This window comes from Lonchura striata, chromosome 3 (assembly GCF_050655825.1).
Source record: "Lonchura striata isolate lonStrDom1 chromosome 3, ASM5065582v1, whole genome shotgun sequence".
Taxonomy (NCBI): Eukaryota; Metazoa; Chordata; class Aves; order Passeriformes; family Estrildidae; genus Lonchura; species Lonchura striata.
In genome coordinates, this window is record NC_140705.1 from 37,549,461 (window position 1) to 37,576,594 (window position 27,134).

Here is a 27,134-nt window from a genome sequence, read left to right on the forward strand (position 1 = left end):
TTAAATTTTCTTGAAAAACAATATTCTCTCAACAATGAGGCATATAAAAAGCTTATATCCAACAATAACAGTTTTGGACTGCATAACTGTATATAGGTAGTCACTGAATAACTTTTGATTATCTAGTAACACTTCAAAAACCTGATTGCCATATTTTGCTGCCTACAGACCTGCAAAATATGGCAGTGTTGAAAAACTCCTATAACTTGAGGTTTTCCCTGTTTCGAAATATGCTTTTGTACAATCCTTAGTCTAATACTAATTAGATTTTAGGAACCCTTTCATTTATAGTACCAAGACACCTAAGTTTAACTTCCAAAATTATTTATCATTCCGCATAAATAGATAAACTACCTTAAAAAATCAAATATTAACCACTTTGTGAATAAATGTCCTTCACAGAAAGACTAATAAATGTGGTTCCACATGCTCAACATCACTACAAACACAACTTGTTCATTTATGTCTGTTGTGCCTTTTATGTGTTCAAATCTCAGGCATTAATATGAATTCTAGGGCTTATGTATTTTTAACTGCTCTGAAGATGGAGGGAAGAAAGGCAAAATGGGAAAAAAGACAATTCAATTTTTCATCAGTGTTTTTCAATATAAGATATATCAAAAGGGTTTTGTAGCAGGAGGAAGTTTTATTACTATGAATGGTTTTTCACTCTTTTCACTTCTTTCACTGTTTGTAAATCACATACAAACATTGCTATTTTAACAAATTTTTTTCATTGGTTGAAAGTGTTGAATAAATGTTATGTATACTCAAGCCCAAAAGCAGATAATGAGCTGCTATGGATACAGCTCCAAACAATCAATACATGCAATTTTGAATAGCACCTGTTTGATAGGCTGTTAAAAGCATGTGACATCAATCTATCCCCTATATGAATAATTCCCTCTTTTACTTTACAGTTTCCAGTTTTCACTATTACCACTTTCAATCTGTTGAAGTTACTGCAAAATCTGCTGCTTTGGCAGCCATTCCAGTCAGCAAGATTGTTCAATGTTCAGTGCTCCCAGGAAAAAAATAAAAGGGGTTATGTGCAGAAATCAAGAACTGTATCTAAAATAGGAAATAACTGTGAATATATGTATGAGTATATAACAGTGAGTAACTCTGGGAGAGTCATTTGGGTTTAGGCACCAAACTGGCATTCTTGAGTTGCTTCTCCACATGTGACAACATTGAATGTCCTAAAACAAGTCATCTCTTCTCTCTACTACTTTCTCTCTCAGTGATCCTGACTGCCCTTGTAAAGTGTTTTTTATATTTATACTAAATCAAGACTACATGCTATTTTAAGTATTATGACTATATAAATAAAAGTGGCTGACCTGGTCACTTATCTGCACATCTCCATATTAGAGCTACTAGAATGTTTTATCAACAGAAGACCTGTAGACAGTGTTCTGTATTTTGTGTGAAGATCCTACAATCCTAAATATCTGATTAAGCAGTCAGAGTAAATGAAAAAATCTCAATCAAGTGAATTTTTAAAGGACAGGCCAATTAAACCACAGTTTTTTTCTAACAGAATACCATATATTCAAATGAAAGAAAGAACAAACCAGGACATTTTGGTTCTTACAAAATATAGAGAAGATGTGGGTTTTTTTGGAAATTAAAGCAACAAAGAAGGAGAAGAAAGATCTGTGGTTAGCATTATTCACATGTTAAAGAAGTACAAATTAAACATCTAACAGATCAAACTTGCATAGTTTTTTTAAAGTAGATCTTTAAAGTAGTATTCAGACTATTTCCCTCTTTCAGAATTTGCAGGTATGTAAGTCAGGTTGAAAATATTTAGAGACCTTTGAACTATTCTATTCTACCTCATGTCTTTGAAGATTTCAAAAAAGCCATTTTAAGGAAAAGAAAAACACAATAATGCTATCAACAGACACACAAAGGAAGCACAAGAAGTAAAAGTCTATATTAAAGAAAAGTTGATGGACAGACATAGTAGAAGTTGGGACATAAAGATACGTGAATATTTCTACTTTTTCCAAATGCTTTAAAATACTTTTAAATAGCAGTGCTCAAGTCTTTGAGAATCATTCTTGTTATTATCATCTATTTGTATTAATTACAGGAGATGCATGCTGAGCTGACTAGGTTTGAGTACTTTCTGGTTCAGTCTAAAATTCCAATTGTTTAATTCCAAGTAATGCTCAATATAATTTCTTTACCTAGTATTCTCCTCTTGTCCTGTGTGTGGCATACTGCAAAATCCTATTAGTCTGTATTTAGGCAATCTGCAAAATATCTCCTCTCTCCTCTCCTCTCCTCTCCTCTCCTCTCCTCTCCTCTCCTCTCCTCTCCTCTCCTCTCCTCTCCTCTCCTCTCCTCTCCTCTCCTCTCCTCTCCTCTCCTCTCCTCTCCTCTCCTCTCCTCTCCTCTCCTCTCCTCTCCTCTCCTCTCCTCTCCTCTCCTCTCCTCTCCTCTCCTCTCCTCTCCTCTCCTCTCCTCTCCTCTCCTCTCCTCTCCTCTCCTCTCCTCTCCTCTCCTCTCCTCTCCTCTCCTCTCCTCTCCTCTCCTCTCCTCTCCTCTCCTCTCCTCTCCTCTCCTCTCCTCTCCTCTCCTCTCCTCTCCTCTCCTCTCCTCTCCTCTCCTCTCCTCTCCTCTCCTCTCCTCTCCTCTCCTCTCCTCTCCTCTCCTCTCCTCTCCTCTCCTCTCCTCTCCTCTCCTCTCCTCTCCTCTCCTCTCCTCTCCTCTCCTCTCCTCTCCTCTCCTCTCCTCTCCTCTCCTCTCCTCTCCTCTCCTCTCCTCTCCTCTCCTCTCCTCTCCTCTCCTCTCCTCTCCTCTCCTCTCCTCTCCTCTCCTCTCCTCTCCTCTCCTCTCCTCTCCTCTCCTCTCCTCTCCTCTCCTCTCCTCTCCTCTCCTCTCCTCTCCTCTCCTCTCCTCTCCTCTCCTCTCCTCTCCTCTCCTCTCCTCTCCTCTCCTCTCCTCTCCTCTCCTCTCCTCTCCTCTCCTCTCCTCTCCTCTCCTCTCCTCTCCTCTCCTCTCCTCTCCTCTCCTCTCCTCTCCTCTCCTCTCCTCTCCTCTCCTCTCCTCTCCTCTCCTCTCCTCTCCTCTCCTCTCCTCTCCTCTCCTCTCCTCTCCTCTCCTCTTTTCCTATTCATTCACATTCATGCAATAAGGCTCTCCCTGCAGAATTCCCTACAAGGAATCTATGTTTCATTTTGTTTTATCACCTACAAATACACTAACTACTCTCTTAATAGGTATTTATAGAGGAGGGGGAAAGAAATCTTTCCTGGAGTGACTTCATAATGAATACTGATAATAAAAAAGATTTCAATTAACTATTAGTAGAAAATAAAATTAAAAAAACCCTCAAAGATATAGTGTGCATTGCATGTTCCTTAGAAAGCATAGTATGAAATAGTTCTGATAAGAGATACTCCAAATTCAGTGGTGGTTACAGATCCAGCCGGGGCACAAAATGACAACACAAAGTATTTTTTGCTGTGAATTTTCTCTGGGCTTATGTGATCTGATAGAATTTAAAAGATTTTTTTCATATGACATCTCTCTTTACTATACAACAGGTTTTCCTCTGAAAGCTATAAAACACTAAATTAAGCTGAGCATAATGAACCATTTTCCAATTAGTTGCAGCTTGTCACACTTATCTATTGGACTATATGATCAACAGAGTCAACACCTGAAGCAAACTTCAAATTTTAAGCATTTTATATTTTAGTAGTTCTGTTATTTTCTCTTCTTCTTGTCTCTATGGAAGTTTTGGACTGTGCATGACTAGTACACACATCTGCTGCAGAACTTTGCTTGGTGTCTCAGGAAGAATATTACATGACACTGACACATTAAGTCAGAGACAGTCACTTTAAATTATTTGCTTCAGCTGTACAAGCAGAACGTAGGCGAGAAATATTTTCAGCATCATTAAAAGTATGAAAATTTATTAGAAAAATATGAATACCAAATTTTTCACCAGAATACTGAACATCTGTGGTTGAATTTTTTAAATTTATAAGTCCACTAAGATAACCCACATAGCTTTTCTTAATGCTTTTCTCCATTGTGTCTTGATAAAGGTTGTCATTTTTGGCAGCCTTAATGCATTTTATTTGTAGGTGTTAGTAATTAATTAGACTTTAATCAGAACAATGTTCTGTTTCATAAAACTCTTCAACTGTAGGTATTCTGGAGTAAGAGGTATAGGATAAGAATTAGTGAAGGATTGTATATTTGCACTGATTTTTTGCACATCTTTTGCTTTTAAAAACACTTGAAAACAGAAATAAATGCTTATTCAGAAAAGAAGGGAGCAGAATGGGACAAGGAACAGAGGTGAGAAAAGTTTAGATTGAATGCTTAATACATTTAAATTTAAAAAAATAATTATAAAACCAGCATGATAGTTCATACCAAGAAGGAAAAAAAAAAAAAAAAGAGCCCTTCATTTCAAAGCTATCTTGTCAGAAGATAGAGAGGAGTACAAGATTTGTTATTTTTCTCAATAATAATAATGATTTCCAGTAGAACTGTGGTCTGTGGTTCCTGTTAATACTAATATTGAGACTGCTTAATTTTCTTACTTGCACTTTTCTACAATTCAGTCTGTAGCCTGCATTTGACTCTGTTGGTCAGAAAATTTGTGCTCATGCTTCTGATCCCTCATCTACATCCCTCTCTCCTCCACTGACCCCCATCTTCCTCTAGTGTCTCTTTTTTCTTTCCTCAAACATTTTTCACCTTGATGTCGTACTTTCCACTGCTGTTTTCCTCTTGAAACTACAGTTATATTTTAAGCCTCTGCTCTCAGAAAAACAAACTCACTCAACAACCACAGATTTTCCTTGCATTTGTTTTATTTTCTGATTGTTACCCTTTTCAAAATTACAGAATGTTTTTTTTTCCGTTTTACCACTACAGCTTATTCAAAAAAGTACAGTGGTTGAGCTTTTTCATTTATTTTTTAAACCAACTGTAGAGCAATATGAGAAATTCATTATTTTAATACTGCTCAATTTACTTTTCTCCCAGAAAAAAAAAAAAAGTGGTTTAAAATATTCTTACACTTAAATAAAAATATTTTAAAATATGAGCTTTTAATTTAAGTAATTTAAGTTGAGTTTAAATTACTTCTCTACCTGAAAAATCTTTTATTGATGGGAAATGGATACATTAGAGGAATACTTAAGCTCTAAATGCCATTATAAAAGCTTCATAATTCTGGATTAGAATCTTGCTCAGTGACATTAAGCAACCAACTGATTTAAATGTGTGAAGAAGACTGTACATCATAGAGTTGGTATGTAAGAAAAAAAACAGACCAAAAGCAAACCCATCTCATCAGAAACTTCTGTACAGCATAAGGATTTCCAGGACTTTCATTTTAATTTAATGAACTTCAGCAACAATTAAGTTTTGCAGGGAAAATGCTCTCTTTGCTTGCTTCAGTCTTCTGTCAGCTATACACTTGATTGTAACCATCAGCAGAAAGTGTGCTTGGGAGTGGCAGTGGCCCTCTTTTAAAGAAATATGAAACAGGTTGGAAAAACACTAATAAAACTTGGGAGCAAAATAGTCTATGATGTCAACACAGCCTTCAAATCCATGAACTGTATTTATTAAAAAAATAAATATACACTTATGTCACGCTCTTGTCATTAACATTTAATGTGCAAAGAGTGGGTGAACATTCTATATTTAATTAAAACACAAAATTATTACTTCCATCTGCACATGCAGACCTGAGAAGTGGCTTAAGGTACACAAAAAATTTACATCTGGTATTCAAATATAGGTGTGGGGGGACATTTTAACCATATCAGGTGTCACACCATTCCTCCAGAGTAGAACAAATATGATACGTTATTTATTAATATTTGAAAATATTTCCAATATTTGAAGTTTCTTGGGCACTTGTATAGTTTAAATCATGTAAGTGAATCACAGCTTCCCAGGGTTAGGAGATCTCTTAAGTTATTTTCATTTCTTATTTTTATTTTATTTTTTGGTTCCTCTGGAAACCCACACAGAATGTTCTTTTTCTCAGTGTGGCTTTTTCAGTAATTCGTTTGTTCTACATTTAGTGCCAAGGAGCACAGACCACGTTAAATCCGTACAGCAGCTTGCAATCTCCTGAACCATATGCTATTTTACAGCAGGTCACCTGTGGAAATGCTTTTTTCAATCAAATCCTCCTCTTGGCTTGTCACTCTGCTGGTTCACACTGGGGCTAATCCTGGTGCTGTCACTCTGCAGCCACCAAAGCCACCATCTGCTCTTTGCCCTACTCAGGCCTTTGATCAAACAGTAAATCAATGCTTCAGGATAGGGAAGGATTTCCTGGGTGCTGGCCATACGGCAACATATTTGGTCATTGCATGGAGCCCTGGGTAGCACTGTGATCTCTGGTAAGTAACCTACCTTCCCATTATCTTCACTTGGACTTACAAAGATTTCTCAGTGCAGAAATCAAACATTCTCATCTGCCTCAGAAGTGGCAAAGCTACTTGTGCATGGCTTTGAAATAAGATTATCAAGTGGATATCATGTGCTTCAGAGCAGCAAAGGCTAACTTCCTGCGGGGACAAGGGAAAGACCATACTGGCATTCCACAGTCCTACCTGAAATCTGTTTGCTGACAAGGAGCTCTGGTGGCCCAGAAAGATTTTGTTTTCTTGGCTACATGTGATCAGACCTGAACCAGAATGATAAGGCTGGGTAGCTGCAAGAGGAAATCCAAAATGCCAAAGGGGATCATGATTTTTCTGACAGAGGAAGGAATCTGTAATAACACTACAATAGTACAGGCCAGTAAACTTTAGCAGATCTTGTTTTTTTTGCTGGGGAGGCCACTGCTGAGCAAAGATGGGATGCAATGTATCACTTGTCTCTCTGTGTGCATGGGGTTGAAGTGCTGAACGGTAAAATTCTTGCTAAACCCTGCAAAACTGCATCTGACATTCCTTGAGATAGGACAGAGGCTAACTCAGTCGCTGAGTAAGCATAACTGGTGGGCCTTAAAATATCTGTAGACTATAAGAGAATTGCTGAACTAACAAGCTGCTGAGCCAGCATAATGAATAGAACATAGCAAAAATAATGCAGTAGCTTTGTGGTTAAGACAGCTGTAAACGAAAGAAAAGAGAAGCTGTCTATCAGCTCATTTCAAAGAACTGGCTCCTCAGTCTCTTGTATTTGGACTAAAATGGATTCAGCAAAACAGCAGAAGGATAGTCTGGACAGCTGAGAATGTGTGTGGCCTGTGGGTCACAGCATTATAAGAAGATAAAAGAGATTCAGAAATTCATCAGTGTGAGTTCATCAGAAGAGAATCAACATTGCAGATGCCATGGGCTGAGAAAGGTGAGCATTTTATTTAAATTAACTTGAAATACTGGTCAGGATATGCTTGTGACTCCCAAGTGGCAGCAGCAAGCATCTTGCAGACCTTTAAGATATGAGAACTTAGAAATCTGGGCAGAAATGTGCCTCATAGCAAGAATGTTATGCTGCTAATGTCTTTGCTAGGGAGTTTATCATAAACATCCACTGCTTTTTATATAGTTTTATTAGTTATCTTTTGGGATAGATGCAAAGATAGATAGATAGATGATAGATGATAGATAGATAGATAGATAGATAGATAGATAGATAGATAGATAGATAGATGATAGACACATCCATCCATCCATACATACATCCATACATCCATACATACATCCATCCATCCATTGCCATATAATGTATTATCACTCATCATTCTGTTGCTGTACTTGCCTGTAGTCATTGTCTGGGTTTTGTTGCTGTATTGCTTACTTGTAGGTATATTTGCTGTGCTTTCATTTAGTAGAACTTTTATATGCTACCAGTCAGTGTAAGGTGTTAAAATTATCACCTTCTGAATGTTGTTGATCCCTGTGGTTGTACTTCTACCTACTAAATAATTTGTATTAGTTTTCAAATATTTACAGTTATATCTTCAGAAAATTAGAAAAAGAGCTGGATACTGATAGGTAATCATTAATATTGCTAACCTGTTAGCCTGGTTTCTTACAGATTTAATCCAGGAGAACTGGCAAAACTACTAAATTACCATAATAGCTAGCATGTCTGGGAATGCTTTAAAGGGTAACATGTTGGAAGCTGTTCCAAGATGGCTAGTTGGATGTCACCAATATATTTTGGAGAGAGGAGAATTTGTTTGGAAAGACACACACTGCACTATGTCTGCTGGCTTTGGGAATGAAGCACAGAAGCCATTTTATCTCATATAACACTTACCCACAGCCTGATGTTTTTCCTACTCTTGTCCATAAAATTTTGAATAGAGTTCTACAGCTTGTAGTGGGGCTTCCCCTTTTTTATCTGAACAGTTTTGCAAAATGAAACTTTCTGAAAAGTTCAAATGAATAAAGCAGTGCTTACAGCATTTGAATTTATGCATAAATGTTTGTTAAAATTCTACAAAACTTAGCAGAGCATGATAGCTTTTTACAAGGTTGTGGATGATCTTATAAAATAAATGAACTTTAAATCCCATTCAGAATGTACCAATAGCCATAAACAGAATATTTTGTCTTTTTTGTTTTATAATTAACTTATACAACAATTTAATATGAGATTTTATATTGTCCTTTACAGAGAACACATCTTCACACTCTTTAGAACATTTTTTCATTTATTTCTCATTCTTCATTTTAATAAAAACCAGAAAAACGTATGTAAAATATAGCACATTGAGATCTCCTTTCAAGCACAAACAGATCGTTTACTCTTGAATTAGTGGAAAAATGCCCTATGTCAGCATATTTGATTTCAAGTTTATATGAATTTGAGTCATTAAGCTGAAGTCTAGACTCAAAATGACTCTTTTTTCCTGTCATCTGGTTTTAATTGGACCATAAATTTATGTCTTCACAGAATGACTCTGATATTTTACTAGTATTTTAGCAAAAAAATATATGTAGAGAGAAAAATACATTAATTTCTTCTTTCACTTCTTATATCCTTTTCTCAAAGACTTAAAGAACTGTTTAACATGTTAATGACTATTCCTTTCCTCTTCTGTTTCCCAGACTAATTTCCAAAATGAGGGGAGGAAGTTCCCCTTATCTCTTTACAAACTTATTTGTTGCCTTGTGGGATAAGTCACCAAAATGGGAAACATGAAAAAATATTCAGCAAGGTAATGCCTCCAGAGCTTCTGTGGATGCTCACTTCAACCAACAAAGGCTTGGAAACATATTGGGAGGTCAAATATGTTAGTCTTTTAAAATCTGTGCCTACATTCAAATAGACCATAGTGAAAATGCAGAGAGCTGCAGCATTCCCCCTCTCAAGCAGCAGTGTTCCAGGTCAGCAGCCACGCTGACAGCAGCTGTTCCTGCTGTGCCTGAGCCCTCCTCGCTTTCCTTAAGGAGGGCAGGGTTCCTGTCTGTGCTTAGTCAGTGCTCAGATATCTGTATTCAGCCAGGCAGCTATTCCTCTGTTCCTCACCCCCGTCACAACAACACTCAACATACAGCCAAGACACTCTGATTTTATGGTGCCTGTTATGGCAGAATATGCTAAACAGGGAAAAATACAGTGCTGCTACTGAAAGCATTCATAATTCCTACCAGAGAAATAAGCATATATCATGATCTATCTAAATAACAGTAAAAAAAAAAAATTTAGCTCTAGCTAAATTATAAACAATAATAATAAAGAATAAGTGTAAGATATCTTTTTTTTTTGTCACCTCTTTTTGTTTTGTTTTTTTTTTTTCTCTCTCCGAAATGAAGATCAGGACACATTTTCAACATGAAACCTGCAATCATAAGCACTTGGTACTTCATTGCTACTTAACGAAAAGTAAGATTCCAAGTAATAATAACAACAAAAAAGAAACTCCTAGAGTTGAGGGTTCAAAATAAAGCAATTACTAAAAACAGACATCAAGGAAAGAATACTGTCAAATGTTGCTGTTTGTTTTGTCAAAATTAAGGTGAATTTTCTACAGTACTCACACAAACTAAACTCTATACTCCAGGACAGTACATATTGTCATTCTTAATTTTTCACCAAAAATTAATTGCCCAAATAAATAGGGAAACAAATACTGTTAAAATGTGGTTGCAGAATTTATTCTATATCTGTTATTTTATTCCTTTCTATTTATTTAAAAATTTATTCTGAAATTACCCCTGCTTTCAATTGTCTTTTTAAGGCTCAGGGAAAACCTGTGTCACTGCCAACTTCTGCTGCACCTGATGTTTTAGTTTTTGCAGCTCTCTCCAAAAACCTTGAGACATGAGCTTGTTCATGAGGCAAGCTTTTGCTACTAACCTAATGCAAAATAGCCAGTGGTGCTATTTAGTCGGCATAAGATTGCTTCTTTAACCACTGCACATGTTTAAAATTTGTGATGATGTTAACTGGAGTTTGATGTATATATTAACAGGAGGCTGGAGGCCTCACTGGATTCCTTTCTGCTATATTCAAAATCACCATAGGTGTTATTTATACCACTTCTGTTCTTAGTGCATTTGCCAAGAAAGAAAAGTCAGTCCAACACAGTTGTCATCTAAAAATAAACACCAATGAGATCTTCTTCCTGTGGGCTGTAAGGTCATTCTGTAACTCAGCATGGTTCATTGATCTATTCTACCCCCTGTGCCTTTCCAGATTTATTGGAAATCTGTTCAAAGAAGAATATATCTTACTGCTTGCTACTCTAGGAACTGCTGCTAAATGCTGAGTAAAAGATTCTTTTCTATTCTCTTTATTCCTTGCCCTTAGAGACAGAACCGAGGAAAATCATCCCAAGTCTCTCAGACATCAGCTGAAAACAGATGAGCTGGGAATACAGGTTGAATACCCTTTGCAGTTCTTCCTTTGGACAAGTTCACTAAGTTCAGGAAACACCTTGGGAACAATTCATGTCAGTGTGTGTCTGTATTGCTTCTGTCATTAGCATGAAGAGCCTCAAAGTAATCTAAGTTAATGATCTGATTACTAATAAAGAGCAGCACTGGGTACAGGTCAGATGTGTGCTTTGTATTTCCCTTCCTTTCAATATTTCACAGTATTAAACAGTACTGTGAAGAGAAATATCTCGCTACTAGCAAGAGATATATCTATATACCTACATACTTCCCATCAACCTAATCACATAATGCATTTCATGCAGTTCAAGCATTCATGTAAAACATATGTAACTCATTAGAAATAAATGGAGTTTCATCCACATTCACTCAGGTTATGTCCCCTCTTCACTGCAAATCCTGAAGCAAATGGGAAAATGTGAACACATGTGCTGGAGGTTTTACTAGGAGCTCAGCAGCTGGTATATAATCACTGAGGTTTGATTAATTTGTTGTTCTTTATTCTTTTTCTTACTTTAAAATAAAGGTTCTTAGCAAGATTAATGTATATGCACTCAAGCCAGCAGTATGAGAGTAATGTGAATTAATAAAATAGTTTATGAACAGTAGGATCCTGGGGTCTGTGGAGCTCTACTGAAACAAATGGCTCACCTTTGGGGTACCCCTAGAAAATGGTGTGCAAAAAGAGAGAGAGGCTTAGTGCATCAAGAAAAAGAAAGATGAAGCCCTTGAATTCCTTTGATTCCTGCTACAGAGGCACATCTGACAAAACAAATTTGTGTCAGGCTTTTTGCAAAGTGTTATCTTCTGCTTTCCCCTACTGCTGGGCCAGGCAGCTGCATGCCCCTTCCCCATCTGTGCCTCATTCGTCTCTTCCCTCTCTTCTATAATTTTCTTTATATTGAACAGTTGCCAGTTTTTGGCCTGATATTTTTGCTTTCAAGCATATAACGGTGGAATAGAAAGGTAATGTTTTGAGTCCTAATAATTTAATAATCTTACTCACCCAGTAAATTTGACAGGATACTCTCTTTAAACCATTATCTGATGTGTATATTATTAACAGTATTTTTTTTTCTCTACCTCATCTTTCTTCTTCATCCCAAAGGTGAAGTGGTACTGAAGAAGCAAAAGAGTTTAGAAAATGAATATTTCTCTTTGACTAGATATTCAAACAGCTCCATATCTATCAATCCCTCTCATTCTGCACACAACTCTGCCTTCATTAGTCCTTTAGCTTCCACCCAGCAGATTCCTTTGTTCTCTTCCCTCAAAAGAACATGCAGTGCATATTGTGAACCTTAACTAAATGAACACAGTGGCATTTGCAAAGTGGTTTTAAGGCTGGGGTGAAAGGTGGTGTTTCAGCCCAACAGAATGGCATGCAAGAAACTCAGCAGTCATACCTGAACACTGCTACTTGGCAGATGTTCTCTGTGAACTTAAAAAAAATTAAGGTCTTTTGCCTGCTATCACTGCTGCATAAGCAAATGACCAGTAGTAACAGCTGCATTATCAATAACAAAAGCTTACAAAAGAGAGAGAGGGATTCACCAGAGAGCCCGGCCTGATCCCAGCTGTGACACCTGACCACTCCCTCTGAAACTGGCACTAGCCAAGCCCTCCCTCTGGCTCAGAACTGGAACCACCCCACTGCTCCCTCTGCTATGCTTACTCCAAGGGAAGGTACCTGGTGCCTTTTAATAGTCCTACAAGTCCAATGGGGAATGGAGACTGACAGTGGAATACCATGGCCTGAAGGAAGCCACACCATCACTGAGTGCTGCTGTGCCAGACACGCAGGAACTTTAGTATGGAGTCCAAGGCAGCAAAGTGTCAATGTTAATGCGTTTTTCTCCATTCCTTTAGCAGCAGAATGCAGGCCACAGTTCATGTTCACCTAGAGGGGCATCCAGTACACCTGGAACCAACTGCCCCAGTGGTGGAATTACAGCCCTAGTATTTGCCAGACACTGATCTGAACTGCACTGGGAAATGGAGAGGCTCCATAACACATAACATAAAACAATATATTGGTGATGTCTTCATGTGGGACAACAGAGCAGAGGAATTTTTTTAGAAACGGGAAAAGATATCACAAATCCTCCTGTCGGCCAGTTTTGCCATACAGCAAAGTAAGGTCAAAGGAAATTTAATTTATAGGAGTAAAATGGCAAGATGGACGTCATCAGATTCCAATGGATGTGGTCAAAAAAATAGCAGCTATTTCCTCACCAATTAGCAAGAAGAAAACACAGGGTTTTTGTCTCTATCAAATGACATGGAAGAAGAATGATTTCAAGTGGGATCCTGGACAATAAGTTTTTGAAAAAATTAAAGAGATTGCTCATTCAATAGCCCTTGGGCTAGTAAAGAAAGGATAATACATGCAAAATGTATTCTACACTACATCCAGTGGATAATGGTCCTTCCTGGAGTCTCTAGCAAAAAGTTCATGGGGAGACTCGAGAACAACCCCTGGGCTCATCTGAATAGAGATTTCAAGGATGGTACAGCTGACTTACAGTACTCAAACTCCACCCAACCCTCAGCTGAATAATGTGGTTTAGGAATTGTACTCCCCAGTTCAGTGCCCCCACTAAGACTCTCCAAACCACACAGCACTCTCTTTTGCTTCCCCACTTTCCCCTTTGCTGCTGTGGTGTGATGGACAGGGAGGCAGAAAGGGCAAAGATCAAGGGTTGAGATAAAAATAATTTATTTGAAACAGCAAAGAATAAGAAAACAAACAGTAACAATACAAATGACAGAGGTTACAAGAAAATAAATTATTCACACCAAAAAAATCCCAATAACAGACAGTACCAGACAATTTCCTCCACCATGTTTACTCAACTGGAAGAGAGGTCCTTTTACCCACCCCTGGAAAAGATGTGAAGAGATAGAGAACAATCTCTCTGTCCTAGGGATGCCCCATCCCACCTACTGCATAAAATTAACCTTGTCCTGGCCAGACCCGGGACACTGGGAGCTACAGCCACTTCTGAAGTTATTCATCAATTCACAAATGCAAGAAGAAAATAAACCAATATTATTGTTTTTCCCAAAGGTGCATTATCACCTTATTTTATTTATTTTTAAATAAAAATTAAACCCACATTTCTCAGGATTATATTCTTTCATTTAAAAATCATGTGTGAAAAGAAAAAGGCCACCTGCAGAAGACGCTGAGAGTCTGTAACAGTTTTGCAGTTAATGCTTTTATCCAGACATGACTGAACTTCATGCCCTCCCCAAGCTCTTCCCATCTGCTCAGCGAAACATAGGCTAAGAAAACATGTCACCGCTGTAAATTGATCTTGAACTTTCCTGCCTCACATTTATGTCTTCTAAAAAATCCTTAAAGCTGTAACTAGAGCAGTGATACACTCAGGTAAGAAACAACATTGAGTTAAGCAGCCAAAATCTGGACATTTTCTCTTTATTGTGAAACTGGCGTCATTTCACTGAAGATAAAGGTGTAGGTTCTGATTTATTTGTCCAAGACCATTTCTAATTTATGACCTTAGTAGATTGGCTCAGGTTCTCTTTCAGTTTAAATAAATAAGTAACATATAATATCCTCCAAACCAATGCAATTGGGGAAGGTCTAAGTGCTACATCACTTCTGAGTACAGAAAATACAAGTTTATTGTGCATGAGGGATATTTTCTTTTATCAAGATTGCTGAAAATATAAAGGGAACTATATACCCACACAAAAATTACCTCCAGAAGCACATTTAAATAAGACTTACAGAAGACAGTTAGAGGGGAAGAGCAAGAACAGAAAGTGTCTGCTCTGATTTACTCTAAATCCCTCCCTGGGTGATTTTGATGACTCAAGACCTGAGAAGCTTAGAAAAATATATATGACAGAGTCAGATGCTGTTAACTCTATGGATACAAACAATACATATTCTATCCTTCACTACTAAAGAAAATTATGGTATCTTGATCTCTGAAAGAGTAACAACAGCATCATAGGAATATTTTACTTCATAAGCACGTGCATTTATGAATCAAAGGGAGAAAAGAAAATGCCCCAAGTCTCTTTTTTTAATAGACTTTGTATTTATGAATAACAATATTTACAAACATGCCTCAGTCCATATGGTACTGGAAATATTTAATTATCAGGAAAATGACTGAAATATTTTAACACAGCAAAAGTTTCCACAGTACAATTTGTTATTCTACAAAAAGCAGTAAGTCTTTAGCTGCTGTAATTGCCTTGGTGTACTTGAATATCTCCATACAGATTTAAAAATAAAAAAAAGACACAGTCCTATTTCTCTATTCTGTTCTCATTTCATACTTAAACCTGTCAATTTCTAGACACAAATATACATCTTAAAGTCCATTTATGTGATAAATATAAAAATTGGACAAAATTCTGCCAATGCTTAACTGTGATTGAATCCACCTGATCCAAATCCCTTTGATAAATTTGACAAATCATTCTCATAAGCATTCTGTTTTGAAGCTATTTGGACTTGGTTCATTTTCTTTGCTTGTTCTGAGTAAGGTGAAGCTTTTAGTAAAACCAAAAAGTCTTTTTCCACAGATGAAGACAGTCTATTTTAAATACCACAAAGACAAAAATTTAAATTAAATGTTTAGATTAAAAAATAATTTAAAATCTGTGGTAGTGTTCTTCACCTAATATCTGTTATTCAGAAGACCTTTGTTTTGCTGTCTTATCTTGCCTTGGTACTGGCTGTCTAGTGATGATTTTGGAAATGTTACTTTGGGCTATCTGATCAGTAGTAAATTAAACTGCCCAGGATAATTTTCTGCCAAGGAAGCCAACTAGAATAAAACATATCTTACTATTTAATTATTTTAACTGCCAAAAAATGCAAGACCTCTTGACTAATGGATCAAAGCCTATGCTGTCTCCTGAACTGTGAGTGAGATAGGTTTGAAATCAGTCTGTCCTTTGTTATAGAAGATTGAGTTTTGCTATTATGTTGGAGCCCCATTTAGTTCATCTGTTTAGGTGTAGCTTTTACCTCTTTCTTCTACAGTTTCCCCATCTGCAAGGAGAGGAACATGATGCCTGCTTCTCCTAACCCACACTTTGAAATGTCTAAAGGAAAGCATTAGCTATGTCCCTTAATAAAGAAAATGAACTGTTAGAAGATACAGTACAGACTTCTCCACTTGTAATCACTGTAAATCTCCCAGTCTGACATCCACAGAAACCCCTTTGTGTCATTGCTTACTCTAAAATGAAAATATGCTGAGGGAACTGTAGCATTGACTTTCTATAATGTCTTTTAAATGTGTACTAAAGATTTTTTTCAGAGATAAAATCCCAAGAAATATAAGGTCAGAGTGCTGGAAGTTTTCTCATAGTTTTAAATATTATTTGTATTATTAAAATTGAAGTTACCTAATATATTGAATATAGAATCTTCAATTCAGCAATATTTTCTCACCACTGGCTTGTAAGGTGACCTGTTTAAGTTAAGAAAGCTTAACAGGAATTATAGAAGGCAATCATTTAGCAATCAGTGTCATGGTGATGCAGGCCTATATATTTAGTTTAAAGCTTCAATGTGCAATCTCTACTGTCTATAAAAGACAGCTACTAGCACTGTGTCTGGTTTGCCTTCTAAGAAGTGGCATTTCAGTGCATATTTGTGTTCTAGTGAACTGGAAAACAGATTTTTCTTAGAGAAATGGAAAATTTTCCTATGCAAAATAATGTCTGAGGTATTTTTCATAAATTTTAGGAGTCAAAGTTGAGAAGTAATGAGTGCCTTGGCTTGAGCGAATAATATGATATTATGTGGAAGCTGAGAATTGCTTTGATTCTCTGGTAATTTCATGATGTTCAAATAATTTCCTTTAACAAAGAAAGTATAACTTTTATTTTTAATTATTTCTATCATTCCTTTCACCCAGAATCTTTGGCCTGTAATTATAAAACAAACCAAGCAAAAAATCCCAGTGTCTGTTTATTTTCTCTGAGTGTTTATAGTGTAAGGTCCTGATCTTACATGTGTGAATAATTTTAAGTAGATGAGCAGAATTAAAATGTTTGCAGAAGTATTTATAGGAAATAAGGCTTAAATCCAGTTGGTGCTCACTGCTTGTGCTCTTTCCTGATACAGGACTTGCCTTTGTTGCTTCAGATTTCTTAGTTCTTGAGAAACCGTTTTCAAGTTAGAGCATGTCTTTAGTGTTGGTGGATAGAAAGTGAAAGTTTTGAACTTAGAAAAGACAAGAGACCTGACATGTCAAGGACATTTTATACCTTTATTGGTAGAGAAGGCAGGTAAAAGTCAGGCAAAACAGCTTTCCCTTCAATATCTACACAGACACCACAAAGAACAGGACTAAATGGGTAGGTACCAAGGAACAAAATTCCACGGAAATAAATTTTATAAAGTATTTAAGATAAAGATTTTGGTTTCCTAATCTTCTAGAAATACTATGAAAACAGACATCTTAGGGAGTCTTGATCTGAGATGTATATGGTAGAAGAGGAAAGTCATTGTCAACCACAGTGGACTTTCACTTAAGTCAACAGCTCCCTGCACTTTTCCTTTCCTGGCACCCCAGTCTGCAGAAGACAGGGGAAAAGAAATAGCCCTGAGATAGGGCACACTAGGGGTGATATCCCTAAGAGCAGCTCTGTGAGATACCTTGTCTACTTCCTTAGGAAGGGCAGAAGGGCAGAGGGAAGACCATGGAGCACAGTGTGGGAGAAGGGAGAAAGCGGTAACAAATTGCCTGCCTGCAAGGATGATAGATGCCCATTGAGCCTTTTGTCCGTCTTTTAATTTCCTAGGTACAAGATGCATGTGGTGATGTGCTAATCTTTAATATCTCTGGACCTTTCTTCCCATGCAAGCAGCTGGCACTCAGATATCTGCACTGCAAACTTAGTGCATGAGATGATTCTCTCACCTTGCCCCCCAAACTGGATCAGCTCTCTCTGATGGATGAAGCCCAGTGTGTGCACATTCAAGGATGCCTGCAAAATTTCCCTCCCCCAGAAAGCCAGGGCTACTCTGAGGAGCTTGGGTCATGGGCACTTATTCAGATATTCCCACAGAAGGAAGTAAACATATGAGTAATAACAAATGGCCATGTTAAGAGCATGGTTCTGGCCAGCATGTGTGTGAGAAATACGGTACCAAAAGTTAAGTTGCCTTGAACTGTGCCAGGAAACAAGAATTCAGAGTGAAAAGTCATATTTTCAAATTCAGACACTGCCAGGTTATTTCTGACACTACCATCTTCAGTCAGCTTCTTCAAAGACATCCAGAGGCCACATGTGGCTCAAAAGAAGCCTCCTCCCCCAAAAAAAGGCTGACAATCTCACCCATTTTTCCTGATATTTAAATTTCCATCTTGCTTAAATTGGAAACAGACTTGAACACCAAGTGTAGTGTGGGCAGGGCTAGCTGGAGTCTGAAGAGCAGCATCAGCATCCTGCAACAAGCTGCGTGATTCTGCACTGGGTCTGGTTTGGATGGAGCTAACTTTTATCATAGCAGCCTGTATGATGCTGTGTTTTTAGGTTTGTAACTAGCACAGTGGTGATAATACATCAGTGTTTTGGCTGCTGCTGAGCAATGTATGCACAGCATCAAGGCCTTCTCTTTAACTCATTCTGCCCTCTGCAGAGGGTAGGCTGGGTCTGGGCAAGAATCTGGGTGGAAGCACAGCTGCTACAGCTGACCTTAACTGGCCAAAATAGTAATTTATACCATGTAGTGTCATGCTTATCAATAAAACAATGCTTGCAGACCTGTCTGAACATTGGTCTGCTTATGGGAGTGGTGAGTGATTGCCTCTGCAGCTCTTGCATGGCTTTTTTTCCCCTCTTTCCTTAATTTATTAAAATTTCCCATAATCCCACAAGTTTCTTTCTTTTGCTCTTATTTTCTCCCTGGTGACAGGGAGACGGATTGAGCAAGTGGCTGTGTTGGTGCTTAGATACTGGCCAGGATCAAACAACCACAAGTCCCATGATATTTGGTTACAGTTACAGCTTTTCTGGCCTCGTCTGTCATAGTTTTTTTTCTGCTTTCACTGTGCCATACCTCCAGTCTTGTATGGCATGCCAAAGCTCTGACTCAGAGATGGGGAAAAAAGAAAGAAAAATTAATCCTCCAGGATCACTGGGAGAATGCAGCATAGTCTCAAGAATATTTTGTCAGATAAACATCTGTTTGGATTTTCTCCATCTTGTTGTTTATATGTCCTTACACACTGACTGGGAGTATCATTTCTGGGCACTGAAGGTCAGTGGGGGATCTGTAGTCTTATGTGATATCTGCTGGTAAGGCAAAAGAGGACTGCTTTACACTACTGCAGCACATAACTTCCATTTCAATGAAATAATTTGGATCAGTGTCCTTTCTCAGACACTGCATGCAATTTTTACTCTCTGGTTCATTCCACTTGTTTGTACTCCACCATCACTGAGTGCTGCTCAGCACAACACCTGCTAGGCTACTAAAAGCCTGGAGTCAGCAGCTGTCAGTTTACGCTGTCAAGTTTTCCTTTTAGTCCTTCCAACTGGTGCTGTGGAAGCAAATACTGCAGTCTCACTCCCCTTGCTTGCCAGGCAGCTGCAGCCCTTCCTAGATTCCAGAGGATGAATCCATTACTAATATTTATCAGTCCTCAGCTATCTGATCTTCCTGTTACTGATACTAATAGAATATGGCTCAGAGATGGTAGTCCCCACAGCACCATCACACTGTTGGTTTAGCTTCAAGGAAATGTGATGCTGCATCACACTAACACAGCTGGACACTGCTTAAGCCCTGTGACACTCATCAGAGAGTGCAAGATTGAGGATTGAGCTTTCCCTTTTTTTTTTTTTTTTTTTTAATGTGTTAACCTCCAATAAACTGTTTCCACAGAAATTCCTTTCCTCTATCTGGAAAACAATATAATCCCACAAAAAATATTCATATAACTATCACAGCATTTTTTAGCTTAGGTTTTACTGTACATTACTGGAGCTACTGACTGGCAGCAGTCTAATGGCACAGAACTGAATCAGAAAATAAACAGCTTTCACTGCAGCTTTTCACCTGATTTTGAAGAGTAGAATTGCCAATGGATGGTCATGGGTGGGTCCAAAGAGGTGGAAATGAGAGAGATAATTACATACAACTTACTCCCACTCCAGACCTGCAGATTTCTGTGGCATATGTGGCTATGGTTCTGAGCTGAAATCAGAAATACTTTTGATGCTGAGGAAAAGAACATAGTTAAATGTATATTGAAACGCAGTTAAGTACCATTATTTAAGTACCATTTATTTAAGTACCATTATTTAAGTACCATTATTTAAAAGTTACTAATTATTGTAGTAAAAGGAAAAGTGGACAGAGTGGTGGTTTATTTCCCTTATTTCTTTTTAGTCCTTAACAATTTACTTTCTCCATTTGAAGAAATTCTTTGTCACTCCAAATGTTAAATCAATGTCACAGGTGCATGGTTCTCTGTTTTCCCTGTAAGAGTGAATATTGCTTTACAAGCAGATGCTATATTTTAGTAGAAAGGTATTTTGCACTGAATTTTAATATAATAGAAATGGACATATTGTTGCGTGCTTTCAACTGTAATAAAACAGATTCATTACAGTATGAGAAGGATTTTGAGTTTGAAAATATGTTTTTTTCAGAATATTTAATAGAAAAAAACATATAATTTCTCTTTATAAATTTATAGAAAAGGGATGCAATTACCATGAGAATGCACATCCATTAACAGGATGAGAAAATGAAAGATTGTGATGAATATGTGATTTTCACATCTCAGAGATAAATTCTATCAACCAGAAATGAAAGCCATTTTCCACTTTAAAAAATGAATACAAGGTTACGTGAACTGTATGGTAGGCCATTGCATTCAAGGAGTTCTCTGCCTAGCAATACCTCATTAAGTAATTGGAGTAATTAATGCTCTTCTTGCTTGCAACTAAATCTGATACAAACACAAGATACTAAGATGTAGATGAAGTAAATTAACTAGGATAGATACTGAGTAAAGGGACTGGGGGTTTTTAGCACAAAAAACAGAGATGGAACTCAAGGAAGGCTGATTTCTGTTCCTGAGGTGTCTGCAGAGGGTGCGTGTATTCTTAGTCAGACCATAAGGAAGCATTTCTAAGTGAAGATGTGCACTTATTTAGCTGTCTCTGTGACTCTTATCTAAAGATGATGTGGCAATGTGTAACTCAGGCTAGTCAAACTTAAACAACCAAATGTTTTCAAAGGCAGTCCTCAGTGCGGTTACAGAGGGAAGGTGGAAATCCCATGCTTACTAGATTACTTCTAAATTACTTTATTGATGCCTACCTTTTATTTCTTGAGTTACTTTAATTTTGTGTATGGATCTATTATCCAGAGTAAAGTTAGTGAGATATACTATGGCCTCTTCAATCATGATATAAAATGGAAACCATGGAAATCCTTGATAACATATTTTATGGATGCCAAATATTTGCATGGATTCAGAGAGTAATGAAATACATTCACAGAAGACAAATCCATCAGAAGCTATCAAGGAGAAAGATTAGACCCTGAGTTTAGAATTCCCTGCACCCTGCTACAGTCTGGGCCTGCATTACTAAGAATTAGTGCATGAATTTATTCTTCCTCTGCTCAACATTGTTATGAAATGGGTAGATGGATGTGGATGCAGTCTAATATGACCATTTTGATGATTTTAAGAACTGAATGACTTCCCATCATGCCAAAATAACTATGTATATTTTTGAATAGCAGTGAGAAAAGTATCAGATTAAGAATATAGTAACTAAACCAATGGTTTTCTCAGACTTGTTTCTGTTTTCACATAAATCAGGAGGCTGTGGCTTGCTGCTTCCTATTGGTATACCTTTCAAAGAAACTGTGATAACCTAATGGTCATATCAGTCTCATCATATAGCATATAATGCAAGAAATGGATGAACTCTCCCATAAAAAGTGCACCTATTATAGAATACTTCCTTTACTATTCTGAAATAAGATATGGAAATTATTGTTCTGATTGCTTACTCTTTCTAGAAATAACTGTAACATATTCTGCCAAATTGTAATTATCATGGGTGTGGTATAAAACCTACAATAAATAGACACAGAAATAGATTTCCCATTTTAGAAAGTCCTAGTTATATAGCTAGGCCTGGAGACCTAGTTGCAATTCAAATGGCAAATAGATTAAGGGTTTTTAAAATGTTATACTAAAAATCATCTCTCTGTGCAATTTTTCCTTTTCTCAAGATAGTTTTTCCCTTTTGATTTCAAACCCCAAACTTTTATGACTTACTTAATATTTACACAAATATTCCACACTTACAACCAGCATAGCAAAGACTGAAGAAGTGGCTGTCCAAAGCTTTATTCAATACTGAAAGTTATTTCAATGAAAATAGAGTACAAAATTCATTCCCACACTTCACAACTAGGTCTTTCAGAGATTGCAGCTTTTGAACAAAAGTATTATAAAACACAGAAGGAACCCCTTGAGTTTTGATACTTGAGGAAATTGTCTCTCATATAAGAGAAATTCTCATCTGAGCCAAAGGATTGAAATCGTCCCTCACATTTCTCTGTAAGTTTATAACTGTTTATAACATTCAATTTAAGTAACACATAAAGCCAAATGCATATGAGATTCACTGCATGTTGCTGAACCTCATTGTCTGGCAGAGATGAGGCTGCCACAGGGCCGTGGTCCCAGGTGCAGCCAGCAGCCAGACCAAGCCAAGTATGTGTCCTTGATAAGCATACACTCACATGGGTACTCTTCCACAATACATATGTACATACATGGCTGGCCACACAAATTAGCAAACACAGAAGCACTCACACAACTTTAGGTAGCACAGACAGCTGTTTCAACCTCCAACAGCTCAGGATGAAGGTTTGTTAGTGGGCAATTTATCCACATAGCATAGATCCCTCCTTTAGATAATCAGCCTACACATTACCCAGGCCCTGGATTCTCTGGTTTCATAAACACAAGATGCTGGTGAGTCTGACACCTACAATTTGCAGTCTCCCCAATTGCTGGCTAGTCACCTGTAACCTCTCAGAGCACACAGGTCTCTACAGCTGCCCCAAGAATCTGTTGCATTCAGCAGCCAGTCGAGGTGGATGTTAGCTAGCAAACACATTCCAGCAGGTCCCACTGCAGCTTCTCGAGTTGCTGGAGCAGGAGATACATGGTCCCTCTGACCTGCACTCCCTGGTTCTGTCTGCCGACATTCAGGTCTCCATGTACATATGCATGTTGAAAATAAAGAGCCTTAGAAAAAATAGTAAAATATAGAACTTAATGTGGGTACAGGACAGATCAGACAAGGTGATCAGACATAGTGTATGGTCAATGAAACATATTGACCACCAGATTGATGAGAGGTACCTGGCCCTTTTTATCTCTTTATCCCTGTTTTCCTGTTCTTGCTACCCATAACCCTCCCTTTCCTTTCCTTTGATTTGTCCTCATAGTGAACTCTCTTTTGAGGTCATATCCTCATATCTGTAATAGTCTTGTACAATCCAAGTGCTCGCCTCTGCCTCCCACACTGAATCCCCTACTTCTGTGGGCAGTATCCACTGTCAGTCTGTAAGGAGGCCTGGAGACCATCTCCTGTCAACTGATGGATCTCAGGCACAGATGAAGGGGCTGACACCCTCCTGAGATGCCTTGAGAGGGTCCAACCTGGAGGAACTCACTCTGCTGCTTTCTTTTGTGCCGCTGGGCTTCTAAGTGTGTGGAGATGAGTTATCTTCTTAAAACTTACCACTGTACAAATCCATCTGAAGTAGGTTTTGTTTGTTAATTTTGTAGATGTACTGCAACAATACAGCATCACAGGACTAGTTGGGTGGGGACAAAGGTACATTTGCAAGCCCTGTGGGAAGATATTTCAGTCATCTGTTGCTTTTTGGGGATCTGTATTTGGAAAGGAACCAGAAGTAATTTTTTTCTGTTTCCTTATCCATGACATCTTCCTTGCACCTAAACTTTGTAAATCCTGTTCCTGAATTAAGTGGGGACATTGGTTATATGGCATGAAGTCAGACCCTTTGAGTGCCTCAAAAAAGAGATCCTTTCTTCTGCCCAAATAAGTTGCTTGATCTTCTTTTTGTAGGTCTAACTCTTAGCTGAAATTGAAGGAAGAATGGAGGATACAGTCACTTAAAGCACATCACTATTGAGACTCTGCCTCTTCTCACATAACAGCAGTTTCAGGAAATGGAAACAATTTATAGCATCTTAAGGCAGCTATCTAAACCAGACCAGACTAATTACAGACTGAAATGGCCACTATCTCTCCAATGATAAAGGCAATCTGGGGTGACAAACTCAGATATAAACACTGTAGGCATCATTTAATCTGATAAGTCTCACCTTATACTCAATAGTTGGATATGTAGTACAAGAGAACTGGATGCTGCTACACAAATAATTGAAGTCACATGCCTTTCAGCATGTGTAATATATATATATATATATATATATATATATATTAAATACAACATGAGAACTGATGATCTAGAAGATAAACCACATCTCTTTCAATATTTCCTTTAAGAAATTAAAGGACCACTAAAATGAGCAGGTGTTTAATTCAAACATGTTTGCATTACTTTTAGAGCAGCAAGATCTTAACCTAGAAAACTCCAATCCAGAATTTTCAAGGGGAAAAGTTTGAGTTTTTTGAAATTTGTAATGTTTTTCTTCTAGTATTTAGAGGATTCATTAATTAAAATTGATGAAGATAAGATCAGAACAAAACAAAATAAAACATTGGCATGTTACAGGTTAAAAAAATACCAATATTTTTTCAGGAACAGTGTTCTTAACCACCACGCTACTAATTCATGTCTTACTTCTGTCACATAACAAGTCAGGCCTGACCTGAAAAAAGGAAAATTTGGAGGAGCTAAGCAATGTATAACTTAAGCAAGGGTTAAAATTTTGGAGCTGTGCTCATAAATTCATGTTCAGCATTACTTCAGGCACCTCCTTTATTTGATATGGTCATTTAACTGCAGCTTACTTAAAAGCAATGTTTTTTTGGTGCTATGTTATGAATAGATCATACACAACTCTTTCTTTTGTTTCTGTCCTTGGTATGCCTTACAAATTGTGCTCCATATTACAGTTCTTGTCACAGTTCCTGTAAGACTGATTTGGCAGCTGCCAAGATGCAGTCAGAGGTGAGCTCCATGATAGGGAAGTACTTAAGCACAGGTGACAGGCTGCACAGCAGCAGCAGCATGACATTTTCTCTGAGATACAGACAATGCAGGCAGTAGCACATTGCATTTGATACACACAGGGGACAGCTGTGGTAAGTGTGGCAATGTACAAGTAAGTGCTTTGAAAGATTACGACAGGCAAAATCTGACTTTTATTAAGAAATGGGGGTGAAAAAAGAATGTAATGGAAATTAAACAAATGGATTCTATAAGCTGAGATTAATTTCATTGTGCATTAAATGATACATGCATACTGTACTGAACGTCATTTAAAAAAACTTTCCACATAAGAAGTCCAGACTTTGAAGAGGTTTGAGTGTCCTTGCCTGATGTGCATTAAATATGACCTTGTTCTATAAGTGGTACCACTGATGTCACTGACATGAATAAAAGTGGCAGCGGTAAGTTCCTGTTTGACAGAAGCAAAACCAGGTTTCAGTCATCCATTTCAGTTTAAGTTTCCCTTCAGACATATTAATTTCTGCATTGTTCATTATACTCAGCAGGAAAATAAAAACCAGAATACTGAACAATGCTGAGATCCTTCTGGAAAGTTAGTCAAGAGCCCATATTACAAGCTCACATTGATTCATCAAATTTTATCTTAAAAGACATTGAAAAGAGAAAAATGAAAGGCAGAATGGTTCATTGAGACCCACCACTGGCAACTATCTTTCTACTTTTGTTGATTTTCTACAGATCAATCCTAATATTGTTGGCGAGTGGTTGCAAACCACAGAAAAGACAGCAGTGGAGGTATGTTGGTTTTTGCAGCACCAGTTTCTCCCACAGCTGGCAGAATTTTGGACAAAAACATTTCTGTCATTCCAGAATGCACATAGAGAGAAACAAAGAGATATATGTGCTACTAGGCATTTATTTTTCTTCACAGTAATCTGGATTCATGAAATGTATTCTAAGCACAACTGTTAGGCTTTTTCAGCTCTAAAGAAAAAAATATACAGAGGAAAAAAATATACTTTTGGCATATTTGCCTCTCATATCTGTGTTCTATAAGGTTTTGCATTTGATTATATAGTGGGCAAGATCCTTAATAAACACAAACCAATAAAGGTTAACTTAAAATACATACAATTATGCTGCTTTATAATTACAGCCATTAAAATTTGGAAATTTGAACCTTGTGACATAGCTAGAAAAACTTATTTTTTTATTCTTTAAAATTACCAGTAAGTAAAAAGAAATCTAACTGCAGGATAAGGAGATGATATTTATCTATGTAACTATCTTTTATCACATGTTTCTTCTTCAGAGATTGCATAGGTTTTTTGTTTTCAGCCCCAGAACTAGTAGGCAGTAAATGTCCATTCTTCTTTTTCCTTCCCAGTTACTCATTCCTTCAGGAGAAGGACAAGGACATCTCCAGAGTCTCCCTGCTCTAGTCTGGAGCATGGCAACCTCCATGCTCTGTTTTACAGGTACAGTGCAGCTCATCATGTAAAAATGTGATAGAGTAGCTGCAAAGGAAAGAACTGTGTACTTCACCAGCAAGAGATGAATTGTGATGCTGCGAGTCCCCAGGAAAGTCCAGCCTGTAGATTCACACTGCCATGAATAACAGGTACAGCATCAGGTCCAAAGTAATGAAAAAGGAAATAAGGAGAAACAGATTTCTGTAGGACATAGGCTTAGATAATTAGTCTGTCTTGTCTCTTTTAGCTCACAGAAGAGATTCCACTGAAGTAAAATTTATGGAGAATTTTTTGTTAACTGCTCTGGCCCAGGGAGTTGATCACAGCAAATATGCCTGAGGTATCTCCCTGAAAGAGGTTGGATTTTTAAACTGCTCCAGGCAACTACAAGTCTTATTCTCTGGAATTTTGCACTATTCCTAACACCAGATTATACTTTGGTAAGAAATAGGTCTTTGCTTTTATTGCATCACAGTTGCTTTTTTTCACTGCAATTTACTAGAATTAGGAAGAGAGAAAATGTTTGCTTGCAGGATCAATAGAAAGTGAAAATAGAAAGCAAGAAGGTGAGAAGAATGAAATTTAAAACTT

At 37.5% G+C, this 27,134-nt stretch overlaps 1 long non-coding RNA gene across 2 annotated transcripts in view; it reads left to right on the forward strand.

Moving 5' to 3' along the window:
• Window positions 1-3,710: 3,710 nt before the first annotated feature.
• The window catches only part of LOC146767864 (uncharacterized), a 53,784-nt gene continuing 30,360 nt past the window's right edge, over window positions 3,711-27,134 (forward strand). For both annotated transcript variants that reach the window (XR_014953674.1, XR_014953675.1), the window contains exon 1: window positions 3,711-26,692. This is a non-coding gene — a long non-coding RNA (uncharacterized LOC146767864). The remainder of the gene's footprint in view (window positions 26,693-27,134) is intronic.